At 41.2% G+C, this 16250-nt stretch overlaps 1 long non-coding RNA gene across 2 annotated transcripts in view; it reads left to right on the forward strand.

Annotated features, from left to right (window-relative positions):
* LOC110261681 overlaps positions 1 to 16250 on the forward strand; it is a 41345-nt gene that overhangs the window by 11100 nt on the left and 13995 nt on the right. The gene's annotated exons all lie outside the window — the stretch shown is intronic.

Raw genomic sequence — 16250 nt, forward strand, 5'->3', positions numbered from 1 at the left:
GGCATGAAAGAGATTTATTAAGAAGAGACACTTGTGAGAGATGCAAGCAAGCAGGCAAGGAGGCTCTGCGTAGGGAAGGAGTAAAACACCTGACTAACTGTCCCTTCTCTGTTGGGAAGGCTGTAAGCCAGTGTTTCTCTGGTTAACATTTGTTTAAGCCATCTCAAAGGTTCTGATGGCTTTTTGAGTAATTATTAACTTACCGTGGTCTTCCAAAATTCCCTAGGTTTCCTTCTCTTTCTGCGGTTCCCTCCTGGGGCTTCCACAACTACCTGTGTAACTATCCTACTCCATCCCTATCAAGATGAGTGTATTTGGCATGTGGAAAGGAAAGTGAACTGAATATTCAGTAGCAGAAAGGGCAAACTCAGGGTTCCTGCTGTGGTGCAACGGGTTAAGAATATGGATGCAGCGGCTCAGGTTACCGTGGAGGTACAGGTTCAATCCTTGGCCTAGGAACTTTCATATGCTGCGGGTCTAGCCGTAAAAAGGAAAAAAAAAAAGGGGGGGGGAGGGGGAAAGCTTTTTTTGTTTTTTTTTTTAAGTGGTCATTAGGGCTGTTCACAGCAATTCCCATTTTTCTCTTTCTAGGCATTAAAAGCTTAAGCATCTTGCCCCCTTGATGTTTAGCAGGCCATGTGATTTCGCCTTGGCCAATGAAACAGGCATGAACATGACATGTACCACTTCCAGACAAAAGACTTCTATGCAGTAGAGTTGACCCTAGAACAACAGAAGTTTGAACTATGAGATCCACTTAAAGGAGGAATTTTTTTTTTTTCAATAAATACATACGGTACTACACCGTCTGCCATTGGTTGAATCTGCAGATTGGGAACCACAGTTATGGAGGACCAACTATGGGACTTGAACATCTGCAGATTTTGCTATATTCGGGGCTACTGGATACCAAGGGACGACTCCTCTGTATTTGCCATTTTCCTTCCCCCTGTCATGGATGGCAACCTATGATATTCTAGAAAGTGGAAGCTCTGGCAGCCTAGGTCCCCAAGTCCTGCTCAGCCAAGATGGACACGTAGCATCAATGAGAGATAACTTTTTAATCTAAACTTCTGTGATGTTGGGTTTGTTTGTTTGTTTGTTTTTCTGCAGTACAACCTAGCTAAGGCTGACTAATATAGGTGGATGTATTTAAACTAAATAATGAAATCTGAAAAGGTTTTCCTCATAGATAAAAGGCAGTGTGCCTTAACAGATAAACTTTCTTTCACTGAGCAGTTCTGCTAGTTGCTTCTCATAAATTTCTGTTGAAATTTCAGTGAAGCAAATGAGCTAGTGTTTTACTTTTTTAATTTTTTAAGTTAAAATTTTAACATTTTAATGCAATTTTTAAAGGTTAATTTCCTTTTATAGTTATTACAAAGTATTGGCTATATTTCCTATGTTGTACAGTACATCCTTGAGCCTATCTTATACCCAGTAATCAACTCCTTTGGGGATTCTATAAATGTGCCATGCTCTCACTGTCTGGTAACATCTTTTTCTTATCTTTTTGACATTTGTATTATAGCAAGTTCAACAATATATTCATTTTTATTTAAAATTCACCTGCCTTAAAACAGTACACTATGTCTGTCTGTCTATCTATCTATTGTTTATGGCCGCACCCACAGCATAGGGAAGTTCCCAAGCCAGGGACTGAATCCGAGCCACAGGTGCAGCAATGCCAGATCCTTTAACCCACTGTGCCAGGCCAGGAATATAACCCTCGCTCTGAAGTGAACTGAGCTGCTGCAGTTGATTCTTAGCCCACTTTGCCACAGCAGGAACTCCAGCACACAATATTTTTAAACATATGAAAGAAGACCCCAAAATGCATTTATTTTTACATATTTTTAAGTAGAGAAGAGCTGTCCTGAAGCATTCAATGTGAACTAAATTACTGCTGTTGAACATTAAGTCAGCTCTGGCATTGGGTTATGAAGTTATCATTGCTTGATAACAGTGGATACATAAATGTATTTAGGGAAAAATTCTTTTTTACACTCTTTAAGGATGGGTAACATGGTATATATGGTGTCTATGGTGTGTATGATTTTTGCAAAAGATAGGAAAACATTCTTCAAATTAATGCTTATTCCTCTTCTCCAAATCCAAAGACATACCATTAATTAATCTTAGTTCTATGAAAGTTAATCTGTGAGAAGATAAGAGTTGAGGAATGTCACTTTCTAATTATCTAATTTGCTTTAGGGATAGGGCTTATGAAATTTAGAGAAACAGAGAATTAACAGATTTCCTTCAAGTCCCAGAAGTGTAAGGCAGACTTTTGGCAAGTGCTGAACTGCAGTTAATTCATGATGGGATTCTTTAACAAATGCCTGAAACGTGGGCATCTTCAGTGCCTTCTCTTTTGTTAATATTGCCTCTTCAACTTGGAATGTTCTCTTTTTCTCCAGCTGTCAAAATCCCTCGTCTTCCAGATCAAACTAAAATGCTAATCCTTTGTGGAGCATTTGATAGAGGCAATAACGATAATAGGATAAAGTTTTAATAGAAGTAAGACAGTAATATTTAGGTTCCCACGTGCCAGACACTGGGTTAATGCTTTGGGTGATCATTTCTCTTCTCACTATATGCTTATGTCTTAGAACTATTTTTATCCGTATTAGTCATTCATTGGCTCAGAATTCCATAATTATAGAAATGCTCCATCTTGCTTTTGCAGCAGATATACCTGGCTTTGATTCCTAGCTCGAAAACTCTCTAGACCAACTTGTGATCTTGAACAAATTATTTATCTTTTTTAAACCTACATGTACAAGGCTTAAAAGAACTAAAAAGCCATGAGCATAGCTGTGGTCCTGGAATCATCCTTCATCAACAACTTGGGACACCCTGTGCCTCCTTTTTGTGTTCAGTCCCGTGTCATCTTGGTTCTTGGCTTACTCTTTTATTTTGGTGGAACACATCCTCCAGATGCTTTTGAAGAAAGTAAACATGAGCTAGAAGGCTATGTTTGTGAGACCTTGCATGTCTGAAGTTTTATTTACTTGACTGTTTCTTTAAGGTGCCTGGAGCCTCTTCCTGACCTCTTCCAAGTTTACCTCTGTTAATCAGCTTGTTTCCGGATTTTCCTCTCTGCCAGTTAGGTTCTGATGTTCTTTGGTTTGCCAAGTTAGCTCCTATTTTCTCACGTGCTTTTCTACCTTCTGAGGTGTCTTCTCTTCCTCGTCTCTTTGTCCTTGTGGGATTATGCTTCTTTTTCCATTCTTTTATTGTAATGGGAGTTGTTCTGTGGGAGTTTTGCTGGAACACAGATACCCTACCCACAATTATTCAATCCACTACATTTGTCTTTTTTTTTTTTTTTTCCCCCCCTAGGGCCGCACTTGCAGCATATGGAGGTTCCCAGGCTAGGGGTAGAATCAGAGCTGCAGCTGCCGGCCTACACCACAGCCACAGCAATGCAGAATCCTAGCTGTGTCTGCAACCTACACCACAGCTCATGGCAACACCATGTCCTTAACCCACTGAGCAAGGCCAGGGATTGAACCTGCATCTTCATAGATACTTGTTAGATTTGTTTCTGTTGAGCCACAATGGGAACTCCTCAATCCACTATTTAATCAGAAGTGGGAACTGTTGTAATTTCAGCATGAAAATTTAGAAGGACAACTAGAATTCTCATGCATATAAGTCACACCTCTCTTACTTAAAGACTGGAATATAGAAAGAGGAGTTGGGTAGGGCAGTTAATGATTTCCTTTGGGGAAATTGAAGTTCCTCAAGGACATTCAAATGGTGATTTATCAGAGACCTTTGGATAGAAGAGCCTGGTGCTGAGGAGATAATTTTGAGTTAGATAAGGGTATATGCAAGCTATCTATCAGTAAGGAGTAAATAGTGGGGAAGAGTGTGTGAGGAGAGCCAATGACGGAGGATAGAATAACAGTAAAAGATCAGAAAAAAGAAAGCTTTTTGTAAAGACAAGATTATTACCCAGGATTTTGTTTTGTTTTTTTACAATTTCTGGGGTCAAAAAAATATTTTAAAGCAGTGCTTCAAATGCCCCTTTTTATTTTTCTTTCTTTTTTTTTTTTTGTCTTTTTGCCATTTCTTGGGCCGCTCCCGCGGCATATGGAGGTTCCCAGGCTAGGGGTCTAATCGGAGCTGTAGCTGCCAGCCTACACCAGAGCCACAGCAACGCCGGATCCGAGCCTCATCTGCGAGCTACACTACAGCTCAGATCCTTAACCCACTGAGCAAGGGCAGGGATCAAACCTGCAACCTCATGGTTCCTAGTCGGATACATTAACCACTGTGCCACGACAGGAACTCCTCTTTATTTTTCAAACAGACTTTATTTGGGGGAACAATTCTGGGTTCACAGCAAAACGAGCAAAAAAACCCAGAGAGTTTTTCCCATAATCTTGCCTCATACACACAATCTCCTCACTATCAACATCCTCCACCAGAGCCCAACATTTCTTATAATGGAGGAGCTACACCGACACATCATTACCATTCATTTTCAACCAAAGTCCATTGTTCATTTTATTTACTGTTCACTCTTGGTGTTGTACATTCCGTGGGTTTTGACAAGTATATAAGGACACGTATCCATCATTGTAGTATCATGCAGAATTGTTTCACTGCCCCAAAATTCCTCTGTGTTCAGCATTTTTAGGAAGTTATGCACCTTACGCTGGTTTCCAGTACTGCTTTCTGAGTCTTAGCCTACTTGAAAGCAGAACAATGAGATAATGGGGATAAAAAAGCGAAAATAGATGGAGGGTTTCTCCAAAAACCGTGGATTACCTTAAAAGGTCTAAGTGATTTGTAGCACTTCACTAAAAACTGCCTTTCTCCTTAAACACCCACAGACTGCAGACAGGCTAGAACCAGCCACCGCACCAGAGTAATTGGTTGTCCTAGCTAATGAGCCAGTAAATGCTGACAGGAAGCCAAATAATTTTTTTTTTTTTTTTGGTCTTTTTAGGGCCGCACCTGCGGCATATGGAGGTTCCCAGGCTAGGGGTCCAATCGGAGCTGTAGCCACCGGCCTACACCAGAGCCACAGCAATGCCAGATCCGAACCTCATCTGCGAGCTACACTACAGCTCAGGGTGATGCCAGATCCTTAACCCACTGAGCAAGGCCAGGGATGGAACCCGCAACCTCATGATTCCTGGTCAGATTCGTTAACCACTGAGCCACGATGGGAACTCCTGAGGAAGGCAAACACTTTTGACCACATTAGCAGAGCAGTTACTAGGTGAAGTCACACATACCCTTACCACATTCAAAGTGAGTATATATGTAACATCCTTTGAGAGAGTGGAAAAAAAAGCTAATCACTTAAAGTGGGAGGATTTGCCTCTGCGCCATGAAACAAGACACAGACAAGTTTGATCTGAAAACATTTAAGGACAAGTGTTATGCATCATTCAGCAAGATGATGAAAAGATCACTGTGGGGCCCTGCAGACTGATTTTGAGTGAAATTACACCCCCGCCCGTATATCCTATGGTTCTGCTAGGACAATAGCTTTCCACTTAGGCTGCTCATTATACTCACTGGGGAATGTCTAGAACCAGTGACTTCCCTGGTGTCGTGGGTAGAGTGCTGATTAAATGGACTAAGTGGGGCCTGGGCATCTGTCTTCTGGTGATTCTACAAGCAGCCAGCGTTGAGATCTAGTATACGGGTTAGCTTTGCCTGTAGCTGAAGCAGCAGGTCCACTCAGATGTCCACCTCCACTCACCAAATTGACCCAGTAAGTAACAAGGGCGCAATGACATGATTTGTGTTGAATGAGTGTTAAGTAATGCATGTCCTTGAATTCCAGATAAGGAACCAAAGCTGAGGGAAACAAGGGCCCCTACTCAAGGTCATAAAGCCAGACCCATACTAGCTCTAGAATCAAGTTCTCCACTAGACACCAGACTTGGTTCTCTGCTTCCTCATCACATTGGCTTCTAGTCCACATTCCTTAAATCCGCTCACCTGGTGTGCTTCGAAGTCCATTAGCACTGAGAGGGGTCTCTGCCTGGTTTCTTGAGTGACTTAGGGGCTTGTTTCATGCAGAGGTGGCTGGGGGTGGGCAGAGACAGAGGGAGGGATCAGAATGGACAGGACTAGATGCCCTGCTCCTATTTCCATCAGAGCAATTCACAGTATATTTTGGTCTTCCATAGAAAAAATTTTTGAAGGAAAGCATCCAATGCCAAGAAACAGAAAATAATATAAAAGTAATGACCAAGTCCAGTTAATCTTCTAGTGTTATAAAAGAGAAAACAAGGCCCCAAAGTGGAGACATTTGCAAGGCCCAAGCAGCTGATGGCCCAGTCAAAAGTAGCTTCTCTCTCTGTATCCATATTTTCATAGTCATACTGCAGACCATGCAGTGATCAAAACTTCCAGAATGATGCTAAGTAACAATGATATCAAGCATTCTTGTATTATTCCTAATTTTACCAAAACCATAAAGTTGGAGTATGAAGCCTCATTGCTGTCTAAATGGATCTTTTTGGTGATGTGAAGAAAAAAATTTATTACAAGAAGGTTAATTAGAATTAATGATAGGCACTGTAAAGATCATATGATTTGTCTCATTTTAGCTATAGGTATGAAATTTAACAGGCTTCCAAATATCAATCCTCTTCATATTTCCAGGTAAATATTTCTTGGTTATGGTGGCTTACTTTTTTTTTTTGTCTTTTTGCCATTTCTTGGGCTGCTCTCGCAGCATATGGAAGTTCCCAGGCTAGGGGTCGAATCGGAGCTGTAGCTGCCATCCTATGCCAGAGCCACAGCAATGCAGGATCGTTAACCCACTGACCAAGGGCAGGGATTGAACCTGCAACCTCATGGTTCCTAGTCGGATTCGTTAACCACTGCGGCACGACGGGAAGTCCTGGCTTACTTTTTTAATAGACTACTTTGTTGTAACTTTTCATCTTGAAATAATTATAGTGTCACAGAAAGCTGCAGAGATACTTCAAAGTGGTTCCAGATTCCCTTCACCCAGTTTCTCCCAACAGTTAGTTTATGTAACTATAGAACAATATCAAAATCAGAAAAATTGGAGTTCCTGTCATGGCTCAGTGGTTAACGAACCCGACTAGTATCCATGAGGATGCAGGTTCGATCCCTGGTCTCACTCAGTGGGCTAAGGATCTGGCATTGCCCTGAGCTGTGGTGTGGGTTGAAGACATAACTTGGATCCCGCGTTGCTGTGGCTGTGGCATAGGCTAGCAGCTGTAGCTCCAACCCCTAGTCTGGGAACCTCCATATGCTGCAGGTGTGGCCCTAAAAAGACAAAAAGACACACACACAAAAATTTAGAAAAATTGTCATCATTCCCACATGGAACATGTGGTTTCTGCTCTCTCTTTTGTTACTTTCATAATATTTTTTGGTGTTTTTTTTTATTGTGATCACATATACCTAACAAAAATTATCCTTTTAAACATTTTTAATTGTACAATTCAGTGACATTAAGTACATTCACACTGTTGTGTAACCATAGCCACTCTCCATTTCCCATACTTTATCATCATCCCATTAACAGAAGCTCTGTACCCATTAAATAATAACTCCCATTTCTCCCTCCTGGTAACCATTATTCTACTTTCTCTCTCAATGAATTTGCCTATTCTAGGTCTTTTAATTTTTTTTTTTTAATCTTTTGAGGGCCACACCCCACAGCCTGTGGAAGGTCCCAGGCTAGGGGTTGAATCAGAGCTGTAGCTGCCAGCCTACACCACCATTCACAGCAATGCCAGATCCTTAACCCACTGAGGGAGGCCAGGAAGCAGATGGAACCTGCATCCTTGTAGATCCTAATCTGGTTCTTAACCCGCTGAGCCACACCGGGAGCTCCATTTTAAAATGTGTTCTTGATTTCAGTTTACAGCTTTGTATTAAGTGTTCCTATTTGCATAGTTTGATCATTTTCATGCTTTACCAGCTGTTCTCTGCAGCTGAGGGCACCACAGATACACAGATTGGAGAAAATGAGGAGCTGTTGGTCAAAGGGTACAAACTTCCAGTTATAAAGTTGAGTAACACTCTGGGACTCTAATAACAGCACAGTAACTAGAATGAACAATACTGTATGGTATACCTGAGAGTGTCTCAGAGGATAGATCTCATATGTTCTCACCACCACCACCACCACCACCACCAATGCCACGACAACAGCAAAATGGTAATTATGTGAGATGATGGATGTGTTAACTTCCTTAAGGATAATCATGCCACAACAGAAACACGTATCAAATCACCAGGTTGAACACCTTAAACTTACATGCTGTTATACGTCAGTTATATTTCAATAAAGCTGGGAAAAAAGCAGTTGAAAGTCCAAACCAAGCAACTGACATTATTTCCTCTTCCATTGGAAGGTCTAGATTCCTCCTTCTCATTCAGGCAGCCTGATTACATTGATCGATATTAGACTTTTCTAAAACAGGCAAAAGGCAGAAATGTCACATTTCCTTTTTATAGACTTGGAATCAAATGTAAGACTGCTTAGCTTTACAAGGGAAGTGACTTTTCTCTTCACCAGTCCTGGTAATGGTTTGAAGATCATATTAAATACAAACAACTAGTTTATAATAAAGGATAGTTTATTTAATCAACTGTTATCTTTATCAAGTTTCACTAGTACCTTGATTGTTTAGTAGGTTTCATTAAAATTTTGTGCTTTTCTTTATTCTTTGCTTAAGGCGATATTCTTTCTAGCCTTTTTATGACCCCTAATGAGGACAGTAAGTAACAACATGAGACTAGATTTTCCAAAATGTGTTCCAGTAGATGTTGGGGGGCGGTGGATTTTCTGTGGCCAAATACATTTGGGAAACATTGGATTAAATTAATTTAAATACGTTTCTTTGCTACGGGATTTCTCAAACCTTTAATATGCTGTGTGTAGTATGAATCTCCAAGGCACGTAGCATGTAGTGCTTCCAGAACTAATTTTTCTGGAGAATTTCTTTTCCCAGGCCAGCTTATAAGTGGTGCCAACCAAAACACACTTTAAAAAATCAAAATTAGACTAAGAACAAAAGGTGCAATAAGAGCATGTAATTTGTTGAACATCAATGGGCTTGAATAAATTGACAGCCTTCAGCTGTAATATATGTAAATCTGGTGTATTAAAGTGCTGATTTTCAAAATGCAGTTAGATGAGGGCATACTGCCAACAGAAAACTGGCAGTACTGCCAATGAGTAGTAAAGAAGTAAAGAATGAGCCTCTGGAGTTCCCCAGTGGCACAGTGGGTTAAGGATCTAGCATTGTCACTGCTATATCTCTGGTTACTGCTGTGGTGCAGGTTTGATCCCTGGCTTGGGAACCTCATCATACTGGGGCCTTGGCCAAAAAAAGAAGAGTCTCTGCATTAGTCATACAGATGCAAAACCATTTTGAGTTTTCTTAGCTGTATTACTGCTTAGAACTTGTGAAAAGATTTAAGACAGAAGAAATTGCCTTTGATCTCAATAAAAGGATCTGAGGAGCAATACCACCAATAACTGAAGTAAAAATGTTTGTATTAGGAAAATAATCACACTGGCATCCAAAAACAGTCCATAAAAGTCATAAAAGGTGGATTAGTAACTGTTTTAGTTAAGGTTCTCCAGAGGAACAAAATAAATAGGAAATACAGTGGTATGGAGATACTCCATGTATAGTTGATCCTTAAACTGCATGAGTCCACTGGTATGCAGGGTTTTTTCTTTTCTTTTACTTTTCAGTTATCTTTTAAATTTATTTATTTTGGCCACACTTGTGGCAGGTAGAATTTCCTGGGCCAGGGATCGAACCCATGCCACAGCAGTGACACCACCAGATCCTTAACTTCCAGGCCACCAGGGAATTCACAGGGTTTTTTTGTTGTTGTTATTGTTTTGTTTTGTTTTGTTTTGTTTTAATAAATATATAGTTGACTATACACAGTTAGTTAAATCTGCTGGTGTGGAATCATAGGTATGGAGGGCCAGCCATAAAGACATATGCAAATTGTCAACTTCTGGAGGGTCAGCTCCCCTAATCCCTGTGTTATTCAAGTGTCAAATGAATATAAAGAAAGAGAGAGACTGATTTTAAGGAATTGACTCACGTAATTGTGGAGGCTGGCAAGTTCAAAATCTGTAGGACAGATCAGCAGGCTAGAGATCTAGGAAAGTGTTGATGTTGCAACTTGAATCTGAAAGTGACCCTAAGCAGATTTCTCTTCCTCAGGCAGGTCAGTCTTTTTTTTCTTAAGGCCCTTCAACTGATTGGATAAGGCCCACCTCACTGTGGAAAGTCATCTGCTTCACTCAAAATCTATTGATTTATATGCTCATCTCACCTAAAAATACTTTGACAGCAATATGTAAATTAATGTTTGACTAAGTATCAGGGTACTGTGAACCTACCAAGTTGACACATAAAACTAACCATCACAAATGACCTATAATATAAACTATCAAAATTACATAAGCTTAAAAATTATCTGTGTCAACTTCATATTGGGACCCTAAAATATCTTAAAAATTAATAAATCTGTCAGTGAAAATATTTGGTGAATTAGCCAACTGTTCTATTGAAATCATTTAGAGCAGGGGATGACAAAAATGGCCTCTGGCCCTGTCTTTGCATAGCCCAGAAGCTAGGAATCGTTTTTACATATTCAAATTATTGGGGGGGAAAAAAAAGCAGAATAATAGTTCACGATGCATAAAAATGTCATTAAATTCAAATTTCAGTGTCCATCAATAAAGTGATGTTAGAATTCAGACAATTCCTTTGTTTATGACTAATCTATGGCTGTTTTGCACTGTATTGGCAAGGTTGAGTAGTTGCCACAAAGACCATATGGCCCCTAAGGCCTAAAATATTTACCATTTGTCCTTTCACAGAAAAGCCTGGTGTAAGCAACTGACAGGAAGAAATTGTAATATGTTACTGGATTGAACTGGCATCCTATTATAGCCTGAAGAAGACATGCGTGTAAGATGGGAGTAGGTATAATGGGTTATTTGCAACATCCAAGGATAGTCTATCTTCCGTGGAATAGTTAAGGCCCAAATACTGCCTTGATGGTATGAATTCTGTGCTTTTCCTTTGGGTAAAGCAGGAAAGAGAGTTTCCCTCAGTTAGCAACTGGTATATATGCCACATTTTCTTTCTTTTTTTCTTTTCTTTTTCCTTTTTTTAGGGCCACGTGTGTGGCATATGAAAGTTCCCAGGCTAGGGGTCAAATCGGAGCTACAGTTGCCAGCCAACACCACAATCACAGCAACTCAGGATCCAAGCCGCGTCTGTGACCTACACTGCAGCTCGTACTAATGCCAGATCCTGATCCACTGAGCAAGGCCAGGAATCAAACCTGCATCCTCATGGATACTAGTTGGGCTCACTACCACTGAGCCATGATGGGAACTTCCCCACATTTTCCTTTTAAAAAAATTATATAAAAATAAATTTTATTGGGAATTCCCATCGTGGCTCAGTGGTTAACGAACCCAACCAGTAACCATGAGGTTGCAGGTTCAATCCCCCGCCTCACTCAGTGGGTTAAGGATTTGGAATTGCCCTGAGCTGTGGTGTAAGTCGCAGACACGGCTTGGATTCCGCATTGCTGTGGCTGTGGCGTATGCTGGCAGCTACAGCTCTGATTAGACCCCTACCTAGCCTGGGAACCTCCATTTGCCACGGGTGCGGCCCTAAAAAAAAGACTAAATAAATAAATAAATTTTATTGGAGTAGAGTTGACTGTGAAAGTTGTGTTAGTCCAGGCGGACAGCACAGAAAATCAGTTATACATGTACATGTATCCATTCCTTTTCAGATTCTTTTCCCATACAGGTTATTACACAGTATTGAGTAGATTACCTCTGCTATACAGTAGGTCCTTGTTACCTATCTATTTTATATATAGTCATCTATATCACATTTTCTTGATCCATTCTTCTGTTGATGGAGACTTAGGTTGTTTCTGTACCTTGTCTATTGTGAACACTGCAACAGTTTTCATGGGAGTGCAGATATCTTTTCAGGATCCTCTTTCATTTCCTTTGGAAATATACCCAGCCTTCTTGGGCAGCTGAGATTGCAGTTTCCTCCCAAAGCAAGCAAAGACTCTCTTGGGCTGGATCTCCTAGATTCCCAGGCGCAAGTCTATGAGATTTCCAGCCACCATAGGGTGGCTCTATAACCCTGACTCAATTCTTTCTGGAGTTGGGACACAAAGGTTGCTGGACTTCCTGGGTCTCTTAAAAGTGCCAAGTAGAATGCACTTATTAAAATGAATTCACATTGTTTTGCCTTGAGTAATATGCGACCATTGTGATAATTTGGATTTCAAAGATTTAGAATCCCTTTCAGTAAACTTCATGAGTTTGGATACTCCAAAAAGAATGATTTCCTAGTTGGCAACAAGGAAATCTTGATTGAGCTATAGCTGAATATTCAAAAAATAAGAGTGGCATTTTTCTAATTCTAGTCTCCTATTGGTGTCTTATGGCAAGAGCACGCATTCAGTGTGGCCATCCTGGAGGGAGCTGAGTCACAGAAGGGATGCCTCACAGAACAGATGACTAACAAACACACCAGGCACTGGTGCCCACAAAAAGAAGGGGGTAGTGGAATTAAGAGGGAGGAAAAGGGGGAGAGGGGCACTCCAAGCCCAAGCAGGCAACTTTAAGACCATTGCCTCAGGTTGATGAACTAAAAGACATTTCCAGGGAGTCTTTTGGGCTCAGCCCTTTTGCCACCACTTTGCTGGACATGGAAACTCGCAGGATCCAGGCTTAGGTTCTACTCCAGTGTTAAGTGGGGTCTCTGGTTAGTCTTGTATGTTATATCAGGAAATATAGACCAGGATTAAATTACAAGGCTTCCTGTTCTCTATACTACAGAGCTTAGAGATTCAAGTTCAAGGTCTAGTTTATAACTATGGATGAGTCCATTGGTGTGCAGTCTTGAGTTTTCTCATCTGTGAAATGGAAGTGATCAGGGGATGGCAGTCTTAGCACAGCTGAAGCATATTCAGCTCTTTGCATGACACCTTCAGAGATACCTGCACACACTGGACACACTGAACTACACTGAGGAGAGTGGCCAGGATGGTGAGGAGGATAGAATTCATATGTTTGAAGAAAATGGACATGGACAACCTGAATACAGAGACACTTTGGAGGGTAAGATAGTTTCTATTCTAAGAACTTTTATATGGAAAAGAGAGTAAGTTCTAAAATGGGCTAACATGGGCCAAGAGGTGTAAGTGATAAGATTCACATCAAGGAAGGTGTTCCCTTGTGGTGCAGCAGGTTAAGGATCTGGCTTTTTCACTACAGCGGCTCAGGTTGCTGCTGTGGCATGAGTTTGATCCCTGGCCCAGGAATTTCCACATGCTGTGGGCACTGCCCAAAAAATAGCAAAAGATTTTGTCTGCCTACTTAAAAATTTTTTTAAAATATTCATATCAGGAGTCCCACTGTGGTGCAGTGAAAATAAATCGGACTAGTATCCATGAGGATGGAGTTGGATCCCTGGCCTCGCTCAGTGGGTCAGGGATCCAATGTTGCCATGAGCTGGAGTGTAGTTCTCAGATTCGGCTAAGATCTGGCATTGTTGTGGCTGTGGCTTTAGCTGGCAGCTGTAGCTCCAATTCGATCCCTAGCCTGGGAACTTCCATGTGCTGCCGGTATGGCCCTAAAGAACAATAACAACAAAAAAGATTCCTATCAAGGAAGATGTTTTCACTAGTCAGAAGTATTTTTTAAATGGCATGCTCTGCTTGGTGATGGTGAATTCCCTGTTACTAGAACCATCTACAGAAAGGATAAACCACCACGTATAAGTGAACTTGGGCTTCTAATGGGACATGTTAGAGGTTGTCTTCAACCTGGAAATTCTAATTCTCTAAGCCTGTCCTGGCTATTTTATTAAGAAATGAACTAACGTATGAGAAAAAAAGTTGAAAAGACTTAGATTTACAGATGTCAGGGATGTCACAAACACAATGTGGCAACATGAGTAGCTAGAGAGCCTTTTACAGCTCATGTTCCTACATGATGCCAGTCTGCAGTCAAATGTGAGTGGCTAAAAGTTCATTCTGTTCCATAAGAGAAAGCTAGAGCTTTGAAATGCAAGAAGGAAATGGTTTCAACTTTTCCTTGACCCTTTACCCATTTGTGTCCTATGGATTTGTGGGAGTAAGAAATAGAAGGTTAAGATGAGAAGAGGGGAGGCGTGCCTGTTGTGGCTCAGTGGTAATGAACCCGACTAGTATCCATGAAGACAAGGGTTCGAGCCCTGGCCTCGATCAGTGGGTTAAGGATCCAGTGTCGCCATGAGCTGTGGTGTAGGTCAAAGATGCGGCTCAGACCCCGCGTTGCTCTGGCTGTGGCTGACAGCTGCAGCTCCAATCTGACCTCTAAAAAGTGAGATTAGGGGAAGGAAAGAACAGCCCACATTGATTCAAAATAAGGACTAATACTAGAGCTGCCCTATAAAGGGAGAGGAACTATGGCTCTCGACTGCTCTGTTGCCAACAGAGAGCAGTTATGGACTCACCAATGTGTCACAGAAGGTGACAGTGGAGAGTATCCCCATGATGGGGAAGAAAGCTGCAGACCTCCTACCTCTGAGTAACTCACACTTTGAGTTTCCTGCTCAGTGTCAAAGAAATAGAGACCAGAAAGCTCAGGCTATGACAGTTCTTAGACCAGAATAAGTCTAAGATAATAATAATAACTCTCTTGAGTTATGCAGCCTCGCACATGCTGGTTTTCAAGTAAATATCACACATGTTATATACCAGGTGTAAAATATTAGCACACACTTTAGTGTTGGGAGTATTTTTTTTTTAATTTCATCAGATTTATTCCAAATTAAGTAACCTATGTGTCACCAAACTTGTCATGCAAACAGTTTCCATTTACTGTAGATGGTGAGTACACTCAGAATTACTCAGCTGGGGGCGTTCTTGGGGAAACTGACATCTCATTTACATTGAGTCCAATTCTTTTATTTTTTTTACTTTTTAGGGCTGCACTTGTGGCATATAGAGGTTCCAGGCTAGGGGTCAAATCAGACCTACGGCTGCAGGCTGCACCACAGCCACAGCAACGCAGGAACCAAGCTGTGTCTTCAACCTACACCACAGCTCATGACAACGCTGGATCCTTAACCCACTGAGTGAGGCCAGGGCTTGAATCCACAACCTCATGGTTCCTAGTTGGATTCATTTCTGCTGCCCCATGACAGGAACTCCTTTTTTTTTTTTTTTTTTCCTAACATAATGATTCAGATTATCCCTCCTCCATGGTCTGCTGAATAACTGCACTTATTTGCCTTACCTGGAAGGGTATATCTTTCTTGGCAAGGCACCCAGAGTTGGTGGTGGGCTCCATGAAATTTTCAACAGGTTTTTATTTTGATGGTGATTAAGAGTGTGACCTAATGTCCTGTCTGACCACTTGGGTATGAGGCCAAACTATTAAATATGATTCTCAGGGGGGCCTTAGGTGCAACAACTTTAAATATAAAGAGAGGAGGAAGAAAAGGAGCCCCAGAAACATATAACACACTCTGCTCTGCTTGAGAAAGAATGACCACCAACTTCAGAAATCCAAGGAAAAGCCTCAGGACTAAACCAGAGATGAATGAGAAGAGAAAGCAAAGGGTTAAAGCAGGCTTCATTAGAATTTTCCAAAGGAGGAAATATGTGGGCAGGAAGTGGTTTAAGACGTTCAGGAACCCAAATGTATGAAAGACCACGGTGAGGAAATTGGGGGTTTTTATTTAAAATAAAGTTGTGGCTCAGAAACGGATCTGACTAGTATCCATGATGATGTGAGTTCGATCCCTGGCCTCACTCAGTGGGTTAAGGATCCGGTGTTGCCATGAGCTGTGGTGTAGGTCACAGAAGTGGCTCGAATCTGGTGTGGCTTTGGCTGTGGTGTAGACTGGCAGCTGTAGCTCTGATTTGACCCCTAGTCTGGGAACTTCCATATGTTGCACGTGTAGCCCTAAAAAGAAAAGAAAAGAAAAAAAAAAAAAAAAGAAAAAGTAAATGGTGAAGAGGGAATTCTAATCCTTCTCCTGGGTGACACATGGAATCCCCTCCCTAAGAGGGGACATAAATACCACATTATCTAATAGAGTGTCCAAAGGGGGGAAAGGCAAATGAGAAAAGAAAATTGTTTTTTTTGTTTGGTTTTTTTTTGTCTTTTGTCTTTTTGTTGTTGTTGTTGTTGTTGCTATTTCTTGGGCCGCTCCAGCGGCATA

Source organism: Sus scrofa, chromosome 1 (genome assembly GCF_000003025.6).
Source record: "Sus scrofa isolate TJ Tabasco breed Duroc chromosome 1, Sscrofa11.1, whole genome shotgun sequence".
Taxonomy (NCBI): domain Eukaryota; kingdom Metazoa; phylum Chordata; class Mammalia; order Artiodactyla; family Suidae; genus Sus; species Sus scrofa.